This window comes from Heterocephalus glaber, unplaced genomic scaffold (assembly GCF_053883595.1).
Source record: "Heterocephalus glaber isolate CG9 unplaced genomic scaffold, H.glaber_assembly_v1.0 deba00001429, whole genome shotgun sequence".
NCBI lineage: Eukaryota > Metazoa > Chordata > Mammalia > Rodentia > Bathyergidae > Heterocephalus > Heterocephalus glaber.
The window spans coordinates 30,535,330-30,547,385 of NW_028258294.1; the positions used below are offsets into that span (position 1 = coordinate 30,535,330).

At 38.7% G+C, this 12,056-nt stretch overlaps 1 protein-coding gene and 1 pseudogene across 1 annotated transcript in view; one reads left to right on the plus strand and one right to left on the minus strand.

Moving 5' to 3' along the window:
* The window catches only part of Nxpe1 (neurexophilin and PC-esterase domain family member 1), a 50,050-nt gene extending 38,780 nt beyond the window's left edge, over positions 1-11,270 (minus strand). The window contains exon 1 of the mRNA XM_087212407.1: positions 11,246-11,270. The gene's annotated coding sequence lies outside the window, so the exon portion shown is untranslated. The remainder of the gene's footprint in view (positions 1-11,245) is intronic.
* LOC106010397 (zinc finger protein 682 pseudogene) lies at positions 1,241-1,593 on the plus strand (annotated as a pseudogene).
* Positions 11,271-12,056: the final 786 nt, after the last annotated feature.

Below are 12,056 nucleotides of genomic sequence, written 5' to 3' on the forward strand. Positions count from 1 at the left end.
ATGATGAATGCCATTATATTGTATATCTAAAATGTACCAATAAAAGTAATAAAAAAGAAAAAAATCTATAAATATATCTATAAGCAAATACATTCTTCTGAAATGGGACTCTGTTAAAAGATAATAAATTTAGGGTTCAGGGATTTAGCTCAGTGGTTCTGTCACCTGTCTTGCAAGCACAAGGACCTGAGTTTGATCCCCAGTACCAAAGAAAAAGTTAAACAACAAAAAAAAATAATAAATTTAGGTAAAGGTTTCTTCATGAAATTTAATATCTTATAATTAGATAAAGGTGACTAACAAGTTATTTTATATCAAAATGGAGTTATTTTATACTTTAAATGTGTTTTAGAGATAATGTCATCATGATCGTTATGCTGAAATGTTATGTTGCCCTTGATCTCAAGTTTTCTTTGTAAAACTTTATAATTTTTTACAATTGTTATCTGTTAATATTCTGCAAGGATTCAACTTCTAAAACAGTGATGGTTGGCAAAGAAATAACAGTTCATTGATTAGATTATACATTTTAAGCTGCTTGATATCTAGATAAGATCTTAAAATTAAACCTACCAGTCTCATATAATACTGATGTAACCAATCTTCTCTTCTGAGTGTTCAACAACTGAAGTTTGGAGAACAGAACTAGAAAATTAAGTGGGCTAGGAGGACAGCCAGTACTTTGGCCCTGGCCCTCCAAGGTTAACAACAACCCAGGACATGAATGGACCTTTTCTATAGGATTCCATGACCTTGGTGAGTCACCTGACCTCCTGATCAGGCAAATTGTTAGACTCCCAGAGGACAAAAGTCAGTCAGTGTACAGTGTGGCAAAACAGAGGGTCACAAGGGAGAGAGAAAAGTCTCCCTTGCTTTCACAGGAAGAAACATGGTCAAGCAAGACTGTGACCCATCCTGGTGGCTGACACTTACAGAGTAGCTGAGAGATGCTACACATGGTTACAAAAGTAATGCCTGAGGAGACTTAACTGACCTTGACATATAGTGAGAGGTTTTGATTAATACAGGTCTCACTTTATTTAACTTGGTCTGAAACACCCAGCAGAAAAGTCTAACTAAAAGATGTATAAGAATAATTCTATAGAATCTTGGGATCCCTGTCCAGCTGCCTTCTGCTTAGCTCTGGTGTCCTGAGTGTTCCAGGTGTCCCTGCAGCAGTCTTTGTCGTGTTGTTACTTGCAGAGGTGGGAGAGCCACAAGAACGCTGGTGACTCCAGAAATGGAACTGTTGACATTGAGAGTTGTGGCCATTGATTTCTCTCTAGAGGAATGGGAATGCCTAGGCCCTGGTCAGTGGAATTTATATAGGGACGTGATGTTAGAGAACTACAGAAACCTGGTCTCCATGGATCTTGCTGTATCTAAGCCATATTGGTCATCTTTCTGCAGCAAAGGAAGGAGCTTTGGAATGTGGAGAGAGAAGAGATAGTAGCCATTTACCCAGCTGTATCGGCTCATTATAACGAAGACTTTTCAGGAGACCAGTGCATAAAACATTTGTTCCAGAATATGATAAAGAGAAGAAATGGAAATTGTGGCCTTGACAATTTATACTTAAGGAAAGAATGGTAAAGTATTGGTAAGAGTGAAGGTCAGAACCTATGTTATGCTGGACACAACCAATGTGTCATACCTGTCCACAACAAAAATTTCTTTGTCAATAGAGGTGAAGAACATACATCATCTCAGAAAATATCTCAGTTTATGCCAGTTACTTCTAAAGAGCCACGTGTTTGTATAACTGTGACTTCTCAATACACCAAAGGCATTTCACCAGAAAAAGACACAGAAGATCTATTTCAAAAAGTGATACTGGGAAAATAGAAAAGCCATGACCTTTCAATACTTGGATGAAGGTGAAGGTCAGGTAGGGTGCAATAATGTACATAGTCAAGCCGGGCATGGTGGTGCACACTTGTAATCCCATCACCTGGAAGGCTGAGGCAGGACAATCATCGTGAGTTAGAGCCCAGCCTAAACTACATAGCAAGATCCTATCTCAAACAAACAAGAAAACAAAAAAACACCAGTACATAATCATTATAAATGTAACAGATTCAGTTGAAAAAGTGACATGGTGAAAATATAAAGGCTATGACTTTTTAATACTCGGGTGAGGGTGAAGGTTGGAAAGGATGTTATAGTGTACATAATCATAAATGTACCAATGATCTTATTGTATTCAACATTAAAGCATTAGTATCAAAGAGAAACCCTATGAATGTAGTAAATGTAGAAAGACCTTTGTGCAAAATTTACACCTTAGAAAACACCAGATAGTTCATGCTGAAGGGAAATTTACAGATGCAATAAATGTGGAAAAGCATTAATAAATTAAACAGGATTCACACAAGAAACAAAAAAAGAATAATACTATAGTAATAAAAGCTAGATATAGAAAAGGGGCTCCAATCACTGACCCTGCTGAAAGTTTCCAGCTACACCTATGGTTAACCAATATTATGGTTCAATGAGGCAAAAAAGCCATAATAACATCTATAAAAGCTCCACAACAGTCTTTAAATTCCTTAGCTGAAATTATCTTTCAAAATTGCAAAGCTTTCCATCTCATGGCTAAAACTAGAAGTACTTATACACTAATAAATAAAACTTGTCTTTAGATAAGTAATTCACATCAGTTGAAATAAAATCTTAAAACAATAAATTCTAGACTTATAGATAATTTCTATCAGTAGGAGATCCAGGAGCCAGCTGGTTACAATTGCTATTCCAGTTCCTCAAGAGTAGTGTCTGGATGTGGCTCTTTCCCCAACCTGCCTTTCCATTCTAGTGCTCGTGCTTTGATTTTATGTGCTTAAATCTCTTGGAAAAATTTGTTTATTCTGTCTGAGAGGCTGCCAAATTTCAAGTGATCATACAGATGGGACCAATGACAAATGTGCCAGACTCCTTTTACTGGGATCCACTAGATTGACCTTGTAAAGGTAGTTCATAACTGTTAAGCTGAAACATGACTTTTAAAGGCCCATTAGATTAGCTCTTTGGAGAAGGCCCCTGACTGTGGTCTGTACAGTGACCCTTCTCAGCTTGAAGCAGCTAGATTGAAACTTCACCCACTCTCCCCTAACTGTAGTTAGGGATAGCTCTTAAGAGGGGGGGGATATTATAGGCAGCTAAGTTAGGTAGAAATTAATAAACAGTCACACAGGGACAGGCCCTTGAGGAAGTCATGCAGAACACATTCAAACTGTGATTGTAAGCACATCTAAAGAAGGCAAGGCCTCAAGATAAAGTCACAATGGCTAGACTTGCATCCTTCCCTAAAGGATGAATAAAAACTTAAGATTATACTGTAATTGGTACCACCAGTCCCTTAACTCCAGATATGTACCAGACAGCCAAGTCCGTGACCAGAACAACTGGACTCATCCCTTCTCCAAAATGTTTCTATTTTAGAAGTCACAGATAAGCCAAGGTTAATGATGTTAGTCATATACCCTTGCTATGTGCCCTGCTTCCTTATTGAATCAATATAGTATTAGCTAAGCAGCTATACTTCTGTTATGGCATATGTCTAGATATCCCTTTAAAGCCTCATCAGTCATAGGAGGGGCTTTTCAGGGATGGCTGGATCTAGAGTGTGTGGTGCTTGGATTAAGGGTGTGTGATTATTAAATCAGTCCACTGATTGGTTTGGCAAAGTTCTGGCTAGGATTAAGGGTGTGAGTGCTACACATGTTCTAGGTGGGTAGCCTGCACAAAATATAAGGGACAGAAAGAGGGCTAATGTGCTCTTGCCTACTTGCTTGGCATGGACTATTTCTCCTCTGTGATGCCTCTCTGCCATGCCACCCTGCCTTGAAAATAGCCTAAGACAGAATTTGGTACTGAGAGTGGGGTTGTTGCTGTGACTGTACCTGACCATTTAGTTCAGGTGTCTTAGTTACTTTTTTCTCATTGCTGAGACCAAATACTTGACACTCAAAGTTAAAGGGAGGAAAGGTTTATTTAGCTCACAGTTTGTAGAGGTTTCAGTCCATAACTGGCTGGCTCCAAGACAGGGTGTATAACAGACAGGCATCACAGAGAAGAGACAACATGGTGTGTACAAGGTAGCAAAGGCAACAAGGAGGCTTAGCAGCTTTTTTCTGCCCATTTTGTAATCCATCTAGGCTACTGGGATTAGGATGGTACCAAACCAATCAGTGGACTTATTTAGTAATCACCCACACTTAATCCCAGCATTGCATCATGAATCAATCACACACTCTAGATCTAGCCAATTCTGAAAAAGACTGCATGAGGCTCTGGGACGACATCTAGACACAAGCCATAACAAGGAGCCTTTGGGACTGGCTTGTGGGAGGAGTTTGGAAAGGTTTGGAGATGTTGGCTGAAAAAGCAGCCCTGGAAAGCCATAGGCTGTACTTGATGGGAGATTCTGATCAGAGCTCTGAAGACCAGAATACTCATAGAAATGATGCTGGTAAAGCTCAAGCTCAGAAGGTTTCTGTTAGAAAGAAGGACTGCATTGGCTGTTGGTCTCCAGTGATGTGTGTTATGCCTTTGCAGAAAGTTTGTCTGCATTTTTCTTGTGTCCAGAAACTTTGCCTGAGACTGAGATTAAGGGAGGCAGACTAATCTGTTAGAAGAAATCTCAAGCATTCTAATGCTAAGGCTATTGTTTGGCTACTGTTGAGGGTTTTTAGCCTGATCTTTGTTGAGAATTGAGAGCAAAGAGCCCAGAAAAATGATTTAAAAGGTTATGAGTTGAACCAAAAAGGAAGTTCCAATAAAATTGTGGACTACAAAAATGGAGCAGAAGTGAGCTTGATTTTTGAGAAGAGGACAATAGAAAAGATGGCCTGAGGACATCACAAGAACCATCAGGAGTCCACCCTTTGTAGCCTCACAATTGCAAACGTGAAAGACTGCTTTGAGAAGAGAGCCCCAGAGCACCATTTTTCAGAATGGCAGCAGCCTAGGGAAGTTGTTCCTCAGGATTTGGTGCATAGACACTCAATCCCTACAGCCAAGAGAGAAGGAAGCCCGATTACTGCTTCAGCCGGTGGCAGATTTTGGCATGCTGGTTTTAGGTGCATGTAGAATGCGAGAGCTGTGGAGTCAGGAAGGCATCTACTCAGATTTCAGAGGAGGGACTGGGAGGCCAGGCAGTGTGCCCCTGAGAGGGCAGTGTGTGAAGCTGAGGGTGCAATTGAGACCCTAGAATTTTGGAGAAGCCAGGAATGTGGATCATCTGAGGAAAACTACAAGGAGGGAGCAGAGCCAGCCCAAGGGAGAAGCCATGAGAGCTACAACCACCAGAAGTGCTGTAGGGGCAGAGCTACCCAAGCCCTTTGAAATCCATATCTTGACACAGATTGCCTCTGATGCTGGACATGGAATTATAGGACTTAATGTTTTCCCTGCTGGATTTTAGACTTGCTTTGGTCCTATTCCTTTGTATACCCCTATTTGTACCTTTTGGAGTGGTAATGTCTATCTTATGCCATTGAATGTTGGAAGTGTTTAACTTCCTTTTCTTTTATAAAGGGACTTGCAGCTAGGAGTTTGCCTTAAATCTCAGAGGAGACGTTGAACTTGGACTTTTCAGTAATGCTGAAACTTTTAGGATTTTGGCAACTCTTGGAGATGACTAAATGCCTTTTCCATACAGGGATATGCATGTGTCTTTGGAAAGCCATAGGCAGAATTTTATGACTTATGTCTAGATGTCCCCCCAAAGCTTCATGCAGTCACAGGTGGGGCTTTTGCAGAGGTGGCTGAATCTAGAGTGTGTGATTGATTCATTGTGAAATGCTAGGAATAAGTGTGGGTGATTACTAAATCAGTCCACTACTTGGTTTGGCATGTTTCTGGTAGGATTATAGATGTGAGTGCTACACCTGCCCTAGGGTGGGTAGCATGCATAAAATATAAGAAACAAAAAGAAGGCTAATGTGTTCTTGCCTGCTTGCTTTCCATGGAGCTTTTCTCCTCTGTGATGCCCCTCTGTGGTACCACCCCGTCTTGGAGCCAGCCGACTATGGACTGAAACTGTGAGCTAAATAAACCTTTGCTCCTTTAACTTTGGTTGTCGGGTATTTTGTTTCAGCAATTAGAAAAGTAACTAAGGCAACTTGTGGGCCAGGGATTTAGCTCAGTGGTTTCACCGCCTGCTGCACAAGCGCAAGGACCCAAGTTCGATCCCCGGCACCAAAAAAACAAAACAAAACTAAGGCAACTTGTAATCTTACTGGGTGATTATAGTTTGACTCACATTGTATGCACATTGTAACCTTGCTGTATAAATTACCCCTGAGAAACGGCCTTGGTGGCAACCCTCTGAGGACCCCTCCTGTCTCTCAAGAGCTATTCCTATTCCCCAATAAACTTTTTCTACGCTTAAATAAAAGAAAGATTGTTTAGTGTCTACTTAAATAAGGTTTACGTTTTTCTGTTTTACATGCTTTATGCTTGAAAATAATATTTGTCCTGATGATCACTCCTGAAGGGCGACCACTTTTCTCATAACTTTGGTGGTGGTTTTTGGTTTTGCAGAAGAATTTGAAAGCAAAGCAAGAAAGTAGATATCTTTTCCTGCTTCAGTCTTTCCCATTATAGAAAATTCCACCTTTGAGACTTCCTTATCTTACATTCATGTAGATGAGGAAGAAACATGGAGATGGTGCTGTGATGCCTGTGGTGGTGGTAAATGGAATGGAAGTAGTGAAGCAAGTCCCATTGATGGGTGCAGGACATTTGCAGGCAGACCTGACATATACACATTTGTAATGAATTGTGAAGAGAGCTGGATGGTTCATAAAAAAAAAATCTGTATTGCCTTTTCTAAACACAGATGCAAAGTCCTTCACCTGCTATTGTTTACTTGAGGAATATGTCATCAAGGAAGCTAGGAGTGAGTCTTGGTAGAGTTGGCGCCAAAGGATAGTAGCTTTGATTTCAGAAGGATGATCATCTGTGCCATGGCCAGCATTGTTTCTTCTTCACAATGAGATACAACCACAGTGACAAAGAGTTTCTTCAATGGCTTTCAGTGCCATTAACCCTGTTGCTACTTTCCACTGCAGTTTATAAATGCACCCTAGGAGATTTTTCAGGCTCTGAATAGTTTATTAAACTACACATAAGAGATATGATAAAGTAAGAATTTAAATTCATGCCAGGACTAAGTGTTTGGTGAGAAACAGAAGATAATTTTGAGATAAATTGAGTACTCAGAAAGTTAGATTTTTTCCTTGGATCTTTTAATTTTAGTCTTGCCACAATTAATACTTTCTAAGCTATTAGTAAATTTGAGGCCCAAACAGTGAGATCATAGGGAAAAATTTTACAATTCTCATGTAAAAGCCCTAAAAGCTCTAAATTCTTAGATTCTCAATTTCCCTCAAAACAGAAACCTCCTGAGTGTGTGGAGAGGAATTATGAATCTATAATTGACTGATAAATGATAGCTAATATGTAGATGAGGTCCTTCAAGAAATTAGCCAATTATGTTCTTATTTCACACCTGGCAACTTGTAAGAACCCAGACTTAAAGGTGTCAAAAGTATCAGCATATTTTTTATCAGGTTACATTATACATTATTACAAAGCTTCCAATTGACCCTCATTTCCCACCTGGGCTCATTTTCTATGAAGGAATGAAGTTTGGAATCCTAACACATGTAATAATGTTCTCCAGGTGGCACAAATGGATTTTTTTTGGTAAAATCATAAAGATTTGTTTTGTTCCACTTTGATGATTTGCCAAAGAGTAAATTTCCCTTTTAAAAAAATTAGTGTTATATAGAACAGTGGGATTTAAATGGCATATTTAATATAATATACTTTGATCAATTCCATCCTCTGAGTACCCAACTTGGCCTTGCCTCCTCTTTCCCTTTATTTACTTCTACTTTCTGTTAGTTTCCCCTCTACTTTCATGTCATTTGATTTATGTTTTATTTTGTTGTAGGGTCCACATTTGAAAGAAATCATGGGGTACTTGTCTTTCTGAGTCTAGCTTATTTCACTTAACATGATATTTTCAGTTCCATCCATTTTTTTCTTTTTTGTGGAATAATACTTTATTGTGTGTGTATGTAGAGCTCACCAAAAAAAGTATACAGAAGGAAAAGAAGAACTTGCATAAATATTTTAATATTAAATTTATTGAGACATCATGAGATTAATACAAGTTACCTTTGACCTCCACAATTACAAGAGCTGCTCAAAGTGGTGGCCATTAGCTTCCAGACATTTATTAGTACAGTGAACTGCTTAAGTGTGTATATATCTTTTGAGAAAACTCTGTCTCTTGTCCTCTCTCTCTGTATATATATATATGATATGTATATATTTTTATTATTATTTTCTTTATCCATTTGTCAGTTGACAGGCACCTAGGAATTTTCCATTGTTTAGTTACTATGAATTATGCCTCACTAATGTGGGTATAGAGATATCTCTATAGTATGCTGACTTTCATTCTTCTGGGAATGTACCAAGGAGTGGTATAGCTAGATCAAATGTAGTTATTTTGTCAATTTTTCTTTAATTAGTGCATATTAATATTAGAGAATGGTGGGGTTTATTTTTGGAAATACCATTTCCCCACTCCATCCTCCCACTGATCCCCTTCCCCATTCTCAAAGTCTGTCATACGGTTTTCTGTCATGTCTCATGTATGTGTGTATGCAGGTATGTAGGTATATATGTACGTATACATATTTCAGGTTTCTTGTATAAGAGAAACATGCAGTTCAAGTTTATACTCCCAGTAATAATGTGGGGAGGTTTCCCCCGTCCCTATCCTTCCAGTATTCATTGCATTTTGTATTTCTAATGATAGCCATCCTGACTGGGGTAAGATGGAATCTTAAAGTAGCTTCAGTTTGAATTTCTTTTATTGCTAGATATGTTGAACATTTTCTTCATATACTTGTCAGCCATTTGTACTTCTTTTCATAAGTATATTTCAGTGCATTTACTTATTTTTTATTGGGTTCTTTGTTTCTTGGGCGTTAATTTTTAAATTCTTTATGTAGTCTAAATATTTAAAATCCTTTATCAAAAGAATAACTAGCTAAGATTTTCTCCCATTCAGTGTCTTGATGTCATAGATTACATGTAGAATGTCCCCCAAAAATCTCATGTTCAGAAGTGAGGTTTTTAGAAAGTAATTGGACCATGAAGGTGCGATACTCATCAGTGGATTGATTGATGAGTTTAGAGCTAAATGTGCTTTTTTTTTATAGACTGCTCCCAATATTTATTTATTTATTTATTTATTTATTTGTACTGGGACTTGAACTCAGAACCTTGCACTTGCCAGGAAGGCGTGGCACCACTGAGCTAAATTCCTGGCCCACTAAATGTGCTTTTAAGAGGTAAGGCCTGGTTGGAAGTTGTAGGTCACTGGGGTTATGCCTTTAGAGGGTGTGCCTCCTTGGTTCCCTCTCTGTCTCTCTGTCTCTCTGCCTTTCTGATTCCTGGCTGTCATGGGTGGTACACTTTTCCTCTGCTATACCTTTTTGCCATACCATTTCTGACTTGGAGCCAACCAACCATGGACAGCACTCACTATAAGCTTTGAGCCAAATAAACCTCTCCTCCTTTAATTTGTGGGTGTCAGGTATTGTGTCTCAGCAACTAGAAAGTTGACTAATACGCTGTCTTTTCACTCTGTTGATTGTTTCCTTTGCTATGTAGAAGTTTTTAAATTTGATACAATCCTATTTGTTGATCCTTGATAGTATTTCCTATGCTGTCTGTGTCTGCTTTAGGAGGTCTTTGCCTTTGCCTATAGCTTCAAGTGTTTCCTTTATATGTTGTCTTCAAGCACTTTCAATGTTTCTGGCTTTGTATCTAGGTCCTTGATCTACCTTCATTTAATAGCAGTAAAGTAATAGAGATAAGGATCTAATTTCAATCTTCTGTGTACAAATATGCAAATTTCACAGCACCATTTCTTAAAGGAGATTTGCTTCTGTATCCTATAACCTATTCCATTGCTATATATTCTGTTTTTGTGCCAGTACTGTGTTTTTGTTACTGTGTCTTTGTAGTATAGTTTGAAGTCCAGTATTGTGATGCCTCTTAAGTTGCTCTTTTTTCTGGAAATTGTTTTGAATATTCTGGGATTTTTCTAATTTCATATCCAGGATTGTTTTTTCTGTTTGAATATTCTGGGATTTTTCTAATTTCATATCCAGGATTGTTTTTTCTATTCTTTTGGTATTTTAATAGGGGTTGCATTGAATTTACAGGTTGCTTTTGGTACGTGGCTGTGTTAGTTACATTTCTCTCATTGCTGAGACAAAACACCCAACACCCAAAGTTAAAGGGGAAAAGGTTTATTTGGCCTACAGTTCATAGAGGTTTCAGTCCATAATCAGCTGGCTCCAAGACAGGGATGGCAAAGAAGCCTCATGGAGGAGAAACAACATGGTGTGTACAACATAGCAAATGCAACAAGAGAGTTTAACAGTGTCTGTCTGCCCCTTTTATATTATTCAGATACTGGGACTAGGGTGGTGCCAAACGAATCACTCCTGTGTAGTGGTTTAGTAATCACACGACCTTAACCCCGGCATCACACATTCTTGATTCAACCTCCTCCAAAAAGGACTGCATGAGGTTTTGGGTGGACATCTAGACACAAGCCATAACAATGGTCATTTTTATATATTAGCTCTGCCATCCATGAAGAAAGGATATTTTTCCATTTTCTAACATATTCTACAATTTCTTTCTTCAAAATAATGTCATATTTATTACACATGTCTTTCACCTCCTTGGTTTGGTTGATTCCTAAGCATTTAAATTTTTTGGAAGCTATTGTAAATAGAATTGATTTCCTGATTTCTTTCTCAGTAGATTCATCATTGGTGTACAGGAATGCTATTGATGTGTTTGTTGACTTTGTATCCTGCCACTTTGCTGAATTTGCTTATGTTGTCTGATGAAATTTTTTGGCTTTCTATGTAAAGTATTATGCCATGTGCAAATACTGATAATTTGACTTATTTTTCTATTCATTGTCCTTTTCTTTCTTTCACTTGCCTGATTTCTCTGGCTAAAGTTTTAAGTACTGAACTGAACATGACTGATGAGAGTGGACACCTTGTTTCATTCTGGTTAGATCAAAGGTAGAGTCCACAATGGCTGTCTGCACACCAGAGAGGGGAGAATCCAGTAATTGCTTAGCCCAAAAAACTGAAAGCCACAGAACAAGAGAGATCAAGGATGCAGCACCAACCTGAGACAGAAGTCTTGAAAGCTTCCTGGAGAGTGGCAGGTATGAGTCTGCTTTGGGAGGCTGAAGAAACTGAAGTCTGATGTCTACAGTCTTAATGGCAGCAGCAAAAAGTATACTCACTCACTTACAGTGGAGCTTCACAAAAGGCTGCAGACTTCCTCTTTTTTCCCTTTTCATTTTAACTGGGCTGAAGCCCATTGGATGGTGCCATCCCCCAACTAGGGGAGGTGCTAGCTCTTAGTGTGCTAGCCCGCATGCCAGTAACCTGTGGAAACAGCTTACTGACACACCCAGAAGTATACTTTACTAATCTTCCAGCATTTCTTAATCCTGTCAAGTTTACATATCATGATTGACAATTACATTATATATAAAAATAAAAGGCCAACTCTTGTTATACAAATTAAATTACCAGTAAAGAAGCAAAAGGAAAAAATAGAAGAAAAATAGAAAAAAATAGAAAAATAGAAAAAAGAATACTTGTCCCTGTTTTATTGATTGGGATGAATATCCCAGAACAGTTTTTCACTGATGTCTTTAGATTCCTGTGCAAAATACCTCTAGTGTTCTCAGGATCAGTGGTGGGAGTTTTGTACTGTTCCCTCCATTGGATCTCAACCTGAGGTTTCCAGTCTATGTCCTTGCAAAGGCCTCATAGTAAGTTCTACCTGGTTCTCCTTTGCCTTTGGAACTCCCAGCTCCCAGATGGCTCATGGATGTCTCAAAATGTTTAGATCCCCCCACCCTCACTTCAGTGGTAACTAGAGTGGATGAGGAGCCTATTTATCTCCATCCCCAGAACCCAAGGTTC